This window comes from Bidens hawaiensis, unplaced genomic scaffold (genome assembly GCF_021521415.1).
Source record: "Bidens hawaiensis isolate Kalapana, Puna unplaced genomic scaffold, B.hawaiensis_p1.1 tig00073730_1, whole genome shotgun sequence".
In the NCBI taxonomy this organism is placed as follows: Eukaryota; Viridiplantae; Streptophyta; class Magnoliopsida; order Asterales; family Asteraceae; genus Bidens; species Bidens hawaiensis.
Window position 1 is genome coordinate 595 of NW_027502824.1, and position 9,341 is coordinate 9,935.

The 9,341-nt window shown below is 36.4% G+C and overlaps 1 pseudogene; it reads left to right on the forward strand.

Annotated features, from left to right (window-relative positions):
* The first annotated feature begins 359 nt into the window (after positions 1–359).
* Positions 360–6,661, forward strand: LOC143606237 (F-box protein At3g07870-like; annotated as a pseudogene).
* The last annotated feature ends 2,680 nt before the right edge of the window (positions 6,662–9,341 follow it).

Sequence of the window (9,341 nt, forward strand, 5' to 3'; positions counted from 1 at the left end):
TAACGAGGAAGATGGCGTAAACATTTTTGTGTTTTAACATTTTTTGTTTTTTTATTATAATTTGAGTTATAATTTTTTTATTTTGTTTGAAGGGTTTTTTCTTTCATATTAATCTTTCTCATCCTTCTTATTTTTTTTTCCCAGAATAACTTAAACCTTTATATAATAATATTACTTATGTGTTGAGTCCCGGTTCTTGAGTGGAAGAAGATATTATAAAAATAAAAATAACATAAATATAAATATATAAACTCACTTACTACATCCCCACCGCTACCGCTGCAGCTACAGTAATCATTTCAACAAGAGCTACGATGAATTAACGACCAAAACCCTAGCTACTCCGATCATCTTCACCGATGGAACCAAGCCACCTACAGGTTGTTTATCGCCACCTTTTTGTCTGATTGTCTCTATTTCCTGATCAATCTGGAAATTTGTATATGTACTACCAATTCATTGGTTCTTTTTTTCTTTTTTAATCTTAAGAACCCTTGATGTCTTATTTGTTAACGAATGTGGTTTCATCGGATCCAAATTTAGGGTCTTTAAGTTTCGTAAACACAATCCACCGATCGCTGGATGTACATTGCAGATTAAGTGATTGCGTGGCGTGCATGAATCGTTTGTAGCGATCTATCTAGCTATTTCAAACAAAGATATATATCTCCTTTCGTTTAGATCCATTGATTACACATGTGTTACAGATTTATCAATGCTAACTTTAGTTTACTCAGCAAGCATCGGAAAGATGTTTCGAACTCAAATTCATTTAGATCTGCTTAATATTTTGTATCGTTGATTATCTGTATATCCTCTAGATACCTTCTTGTTAATTGATTTTAATGCAACTGAGTGGTGTTAAAAGAAATGAGGCTATATATTGCGGCGAAGCGTTGCAGTTTACCTGACGTTTCATTGTAAATCGTTTGGATTTTTTTTATATAAAAAAATAATTAAAAATTTAGGCCTGGAAATTTTTTTGAAAGGAGAATTTTGACAATTTATGATAGTTTGTGGGTAAGAGGTGGGATTTTTTGGTTTTTGGGTGTTTCATAAATCCCATTCAAGGATCGTGATGCCATTTGTGGAACTTCCTTCTCCGTCAAAGATTACTAACACCGGCTAGAAAGCACTAGAATGAATCATTTTAACTGGTGTTAGCGATCTTTAATAGAGAAAGAAGTTCTGCAAATGACGTAAATGGGATTTATGGAACACCCAAAAACAAAAAGAAAATCTCATTCTCCATTCTAAAAAATATATCTATGATTTTTCTCATTATGGTATTATTAGGAAATATACTCCTGTTAGTATTAAAGCCCAATTTAGTCATATAACTTATCAGTTCATAGGAATATCAGTATCCTTGGAACAAAGTTGCAGTTCAATTGTATTTTCCACATTCAAACCAATTTGCTTATCCGTATTCTTTATATTTTACATGATTTGTGAACTGTGTTCCATACCATTTATGTATGGAATGGAGTCAAGAAGTGTACTTGATTAGGACCAAGTATTAGCTTCATAGATTTACTTAAGTAATTTCACCATTAAATTCCTTTGATATCTTGTATGTGATTGTAACTTTCCATCCGGGGGTTGATTCTATTCTATAGTCCATATGTTAACCAAACAACAAATTATACTGTCAAGCACTCCACAATGACTTAATTATGACTATACTCAAATGTTACTAATGACAGTTTCAGTTTGATCTTTAAGTAATCTTATGTTGATACTGTCAAGAATATTTAGTAGCATTTTATCAAATGTTTTAGCACTTTGAAATATCACAATCCTGCTTGCTTGCATAAATAAACAACATGTTATAAACACTAGTCTGTCAAGCAAAACTTAAGCACAAGTTTGTATGCATTATTCCATATATGTTATTGATTATTCATTGGCATCCAGTTTATAGAACTAGACACAAAAACCCTTGCATGTTTCCTTCCGTACAACAACAAAGTTATGTTTCTTCTTCATGTTTAAACTTACGAGAAAATGTATGCATATTTTGACAGAAATCAATGGAGAAGGCTATGACAAAGATCATGCAAGAATCCGTAGCTGAAGAGAGGCGGCCGAGGACAATGAAGGTTGATCGGTTCACAATATTACCAGATGACATTATTGAAGATATCCTTAAAAGACTCCCTGCTCGAGATCTCCGATACAGGGGCAAATATGTTTGTAAGAGATGGTTTAACACAATTAACAATCAAATCTTGCTAGAACATACGTCTTTCATCATCCAGAGGTCAAGTGGACCTCACCAAGCACGTCAAGTTGTCGTGCGGGAAGTAAACGAAAAGCTTGAATTCAAACAACAAGATCTTGAAATACCTTGCAGAGGACGGATAAAGGCTTGGTGTAATGAGTTCCTTTTGATAGCTGACGCAAATAGAAGAGAATATTTGTATGCGTACGATCTATTCACAGAGAAAGGTATGTATCTTCCTAACTGTTCCACATCTTGTGGAGGACACTATACAAGCAAATGTGGCATAAGCCTTTGCTACGATGGTGCCCGGAGACGATACAAGGTGATTCACATGTTTATGGGGCCGCCAATTCAATGTCACATCCTTGTCCTGGCACCAGAAGTTGTATGTATTCTTTCCAATTTCGCATACTGGAAAAAGATAGAAGTTCCTAGTAATATGGGTGAAGGGCAGTACTATTGGGTGATCCTGTTTCAGTTAAAGGCAGATACCTCCATTGGGATGTTCATAGTTCTGATCACCTGGTTTCCATGGACACCGTGAAAGAGAGATTTTATCAAACACGCCTACCAGGTTTAAATGACGATCGCACAAGAAACCAACATTCGTTTGTTGAGATGAATGGTTTCCTTGCTCTCGTTGATAAAGTTTCTGGGAACAAAGCTAACATATGGATTCTTAAAGATCTTCATAACAACAAGTGGGAAAAGTCGCATTCATTAAATCTTTCGTGCCATTGGTACTTTAGCATACACCCTCAGATTGATATTCCATTTCCCATATGTAGTGTGGTAAATAAGAGGCATATCATCTTCAAGAAACCAAATCAACCAAAGACAATGACTAGCCTGTTACGTTATGATCTGAAAACTAATCTCGTGGAAACTCATCTCGCAGAAAGGGAAAATGTAACTATGAGCACTGGATATGATGACCGTTATGTGGTTCAGTTCATAGCACCAACTTTTCCTATCGTGCTCCCGGATCGAGTAAGAGAGTAATCATGTTTGTACTCCCTTTTATTTAATAATCTAGCACCTGGATCTTGTAAGAATGTAAACTGTGTTTGTACTCATGCTGTTTAATTTTAACAATAGATTGCGTGAAACATTTTAGGACATTTCGTTAACTCCTCTCGAGTTATATACCATTCATCCAGTCTTCATCCCAGCCACCAATACAACTTTTCACTAGTGACAATTTTTTTTAAAATTTTCTAAGCACGATTTCGTGTCGTTTTAATTTAGAAGTGGCTGTGATAAAATAATTAACAATTTTGGTACGGCAAGTTTTCGATCACTGGTGTCATAATACTTTCATAGTTAGAAATGATGCAAGTCAATAGTTTATCTTCACTTTCACATGAAACAAACTCATGAGAATTCAATTGAGTTTAACAAACCACAAGCTAGGTTCTTACTGATACCAAATTGATTTGGTACCCACTTACAAATTAAATGAGCTGGATTCTATGATAATAACTAATAACTGGTTGATTTAACAAAAAATGTGTCCATGAAATAAGAAAAGAATGTGTATTTTGAATGAAAACGCACTTGTTAAAATAAGTATATGTAAAATCTACTACACATTGCAATGCGAGTAGAAAAAATGGCAGCTTTCCTATGAATCTGCAGACGAAACTGCAGAACCTAAGGAAACCGAGGGTGCTGCCTGTAACACAATTCTATTTTTTTCCCTAAATAAAATGAAATAAAGATCTTTTCTAAACAAAAACAACTAATAATTCAAAGTGAAAGTAAATAAATTTGTTGTCTATGACTATTCTAGATATTTCAAAGCCCACTACTAGAAAGTATCTCATTTTTCTACGAAAATTTCCAACTAAATTCCTAGAACATGTAATTCTAATTAGGGGTGTTCAGGAAATTCGAAATACGAAAAAAAAACCAATATCCAAACCAAAACTAAAAAAAAACAAATAATCCGGTCCGAATTCTTGTTCGGATATTCGGATCAGATCGATCCGAACCGCATAACTATTCAAATTTGGATAGGGATTTCAAAAAAAAAAATCAGAGAGTTTGGATTATTCTATTCGGATATCAGAATAATCCGAATAAATAACACGTGATTTAATTACTTTGAAGTCTAGCTTTATTCGTATCTTTTTTAATTTTTAGAATTATGATGGATCATGGATTTAATTTGACTTTTGTTTGAAGTTTGACTTTTCTTTGTGTATATTTTATTTTAATTTTCCGGTTTGTACTTTATTTAATTAGACGCTTGCTTGAATGTTTGTTATACGATCTATTTCGGGTTGTTCCAATTATTTTGGATTATCCGAATTCCATTCAAATCCATCTGAAATCAATTCGGATCAGATAGGAACACCCCTAATTCGGATTGGATCGGATTTTGGATTGGCCCTAAAAATTTCAAATCCGAACAATATAAACCGAATACTCCGTTATCCGATCCGATGAACACCTCTAATTCTATTAAATGTTAGAAGAACTTCCAAAAAAGAAATACTAGCTCTAATTTTGCTACAATATTGCAACAAATTAATAAAAATATGATATTTTGTTGGAAAATTGTTGATAACTCTCCTACAAATTTTCAACAAAAAATACATTTGTCAATTATATTTATTATTTTCATTAGAAAACAATATAATATATAAAAATAGAATAGGTTTTGTCAAAAAATTGTAAGAACGTTACAAAATACTTTGCTAGTAATTTTGTAGGAAAAGTCACTGGAGAAAGGTTAGAAATGATTTTTCAAACACTTATTTTACCCAGGTATCCCTTTTAGGAAAATCGTTGAAAATAATTTTCAACAAAAGTCACGGTAAGTAAATAACTCATTTACTAGTAGTGACCTCTTTTGATAAGCATCATTTATAATATGCCTTTTAATTGAATACAATAATATTAATTAGTGTGGAAGAAGATATTTAAAAAAAAGAAAATCACAAGATAGCCAAATTGACTAAGAAATTAAGTTATCAAAATAGCATTGAATGTGCTATATTGTCTCTTAATCTTTCGGCGTAATAGGATGAAAAATACGCCGGTGGCGCCACAGATTAAGGCTTGTGTAGGAGATTCTCGTCGCCGACCTCTATGGCGTCGGAAGAATAAGGATTGATGCCAGTGACGAAGCCTGGACCTTATTTATTTTCTACCCCGGGGGCGTAAGAAGAATAGGGATCGAAAGAAAACGAATAAATTTACACTGATCTTTGCAGAATATAAATATTCAATGCTATTTAGTACAAGTAAAAGATATGAAAAGATATTTTGATAAAAAAAAACCCTAAAAATATAAACTCAATTAATTACTACCCACCGCTACCGCTACAATAGTAAGTCTTTTTCATCGGGAGTTATCTTCTTCTACTGAATTAAGCTCTAATCCATTCATCCGATCTATTAACCACCATAACCCTACTCCGATCATCTTCACCCAATGGCATCTAGCAGCTCACAGGTTTTTTTCTCGCCACCTTTTTGTCTCTGGAAGTTTAAGTACTCTTCTTTTATTTAATCCTGAGATGTCTTTAATTTTTAAGTGCTTGGAAACGTTTGTAAATGTGGATTCATCGGATCCTAATTCCGGGCCTCTAACTTCGTTAATATCCATCGATCGGTGGATGTTATATTTTGCAGATTAAGTGGTTGCATGAATTGAATATATATGTATCGTTTGTAGCGATCTATATATATATCTGTTGCAAACAAAGATATATCTCTTTTGCTTAGATCTATTTTTGTTACAGATTTATCTAGGATCCATACATCTGGCTTATTACCACATTCCATTTCTGCTAACTTCGAGTATTATTGGAAAGATGTTTCTAACCCAAGTTGATTTAGATCTGCTTAATATCTTGTGATCATTGATTATCTACGGAAACTGGTCCAGAGGATTCAAGTGCCCTATATGAGACGGAAAAAAGGCCCTTACGACCTCACGAATTGTATAAACTAATTTTTTTTAAACATAAATAAACATAGCAAAATCATAGTGTTAGTTTTGAGGTCTTAGTGTTTTATATAAACGGATAATAGTTTTTGGTTTTATATTGTAATATATATATATATATATATATAATATATATATATATATAGTTCCCCCCCCCCCTCCACCGGAAAAAACGTGCCCGGGAGTCTGGCTCGCACTTTGCCTAGGGCCGGCCGTGATTATCTTGAAACGTACCCCAAATTTATGTTTCGCTCACGAGAAAATGTATGCATATTTTGAAACAGAAGTCGATGACGACGGCTATGAACAATGAAGAGGAAGTTGATCGCTTTGAAGTTTTACCAGACGATATTATTAAAGTGATACTCGAACGAATCTCAGCCACAATCCTCCGTGATATAGGTAAACTTGTCTGCAAACGATGGCATAACATAATCAAAGAACAGATTTTGCTAGAAGATGCTTTTGAAGAATGATTCAAACTTGTCTGGCGTGGAACTTGATAGCATGCGCGTGTTATTTTACTGTTTTATGAATTTGTGATAGAATAAATTATTGGAATAATTCTCACTGCCTTTTCCATTCACATTCTGTTCATATATGTATATTACATACTAAGGGAGATAATTATGCCAATGATTGATGCATAGATATAGAAATGATAATATACAATATTGACTAATATTCGTTTACTAATATACCCCCTCAGTCTAAGGTGGAGGATTCCAGATACTTAGACTGGAACGAAAATCTTCAAATAAGGCGCGAGGCAATCCCTTTGTGAATATATCTGCAAACAGATAGCGGGATGGAACATGTAAGACCCGAATCTGACCCCGCTGAACGTGTTCCCGTACAAAATGGATGTCAATCTCGATATGTTTGGTGCGTTGGTGTTGAACTGGGTTACCCGAAAGATAAATGGCACTAACGTTGTCACAATATACCATTGATGTGTGAGACGGGTGGCGGCAAAGTTCAAGCAATAAATTCCGAATCCAACAGATTTCTGCAACGACGTTTTCTACACCGCGATACTCAGCTTCAGCACTTGAGCGAGAAACGGTAGACTGTCTTTTCGAAGACCATGAGACTAGATTGTCCCCGAGATAGACGCAATAGTCGGATGTGGAACGACGGGTGTCAAGACAACCTGCCCAATCAGCATAAGTGTAGGAGATTAAGGTAGAAATGGATCCACGGTGCATGTATAAACCTTTGGTCAAAGTGCCCTTGACATATCTAAGGATTCGGCGGAGGGCATTCATGTGATCAGTACGGGGAGTATGCATGTGCATGCAAATCTGCTGCACTGCATAAGAGATGTCTGGACGGGTGAATGTTAGGTATTGAAGAGCACTCGCAAGTTGCCGATACATGGTTGGGTTCTCAAGTAGGTCCCCGGCATTGGCACTAAGTTTTCCCGCGGTGTCGACTGGTGTTTGTACCGGGTTGCATTGTTCCATATTTGCACGTTGTAGTATGTCTAAAGCATATGTTGTTTGTGAAAGAAATATGCCATTTGGATCCCGAGTTACTGATAGGCCCAAAAAATAGCTCAAGGGTCCAAGATCTTTCATAGCAAATTTACCCGAGAGTCGTGTCAAGATACATTGTTTTAAAACGGGTGACGATGTGGTGAGGACAATGTCGTCCACGTACAATAGTAGATAGGCCGTGTCATGTCCTTGTGTGTAAATGAAAAGTGAGTGATCACAGAAGCTCTGACGAAATCCCAAGGTGGTCATGTAATCGAAAAACGTTGGTACCATGCCCGTGGTGCTTGTTTTAATCCGTATAATGATTTCTTCAAACGACATACATGATGTGGTAAATGAGGATGACGGAATCCCATAGGTTGATGCATGAAAACTGTTTCTAATAAATTCCCGTGAAGAAACGCGTTCTTGACATCCAATTGACTAATATCCCAACCATGAAATAAGGCAATGTTTAGAACAATACGTATGGTAGCCAGTTTCACGACCGGACTGAAAGTCTCATCACAATCAACTCCTACCTGTTTTGACCTACCGTCACATGCCAACCGAGCTTTATACCGTTCAAGTGAACCGTCTGATTTTGTTTTATGTTTGAAAATCCACATGTATCGAATCACATTCATATGTGGTTGAAGAGGTACCAAATCCCATGTCTCATTTTCAATAAGAGTGTTGAACTCCTCTGTCATGGCTCGGGTCCAAACCGGGCTAGATAGAGCATCGGACGGGTTACAGGGTATAGGTTCAAGGGTGGTGTAAGTGTGAAGGTTAAATATAGGCTTGGGTTTGGTGATGCCAGCCATGCCGCGAGTGGTCATGGTGCGGGTAGGTGGAGGAGGAGGTGATAGGTTCGGGGAAGTGGTAGCTGATCCAATGGTTGATGTGGTGGGAAAGGTCGAATGTGATATCGGAGAGGAGGGTGGGGTATAGTTAGTGTTTGGAATGAGGGGAATTGTCATCGGAGGGTTGTGATGAGGGAGTATGAGATGCATGTGGGTGAGAGTGGGCTGGTGAGGTGTGAGCTGTGAATTTTTGTGGATGGAATGGACGGAGTGGAATTGGTAGATAAAGTATTGTGTGAAGGTGAAGGAGGTGGTAGTTGGGCCGACATTAAAGTAGATGGGTCTTGTTGGGTCGGTGTGGAATTGGATGGAAATGTGGGCCAAAATGGTGGAGCAGAATCAGATAAGCTGGTGTAACGTCCGTAAATTTCCGACAAAAGGTTTAACCTTGTAATGTTGCGTGCACCTTTCGGGCTTGACCCGGCATTCTTCCGAGAGCTCCTTGCCACCCTCGTAAACGTATTTTACTTAAATTTTCTTACAATTTCAACGATTAGTAAAGTGGAGGGGCTAGAATGTTATATTGTTATTATATTTTATATATAAAAAAAAACTAAACCCTAACCCTAACCATCTAGGCCGATCGGCGCCCCCTCCCCTCTCTTCTCGATTTTCGTGCAAGACCAGCCCATCTCCGGCCATCCAAAGTTCAATTCCAGGTCGGTATTAAGTGTCTACAACTCTTTTTCACCTTAATTGATCATATTAACGCGCTTATTGGTCGTTAGGGTTGAGTTTTGATTATAACAATTTCTGACAGATTCGTACTCGTTTATTGTAGGGCATGTAACTTGATGATAATCCATTGTTTT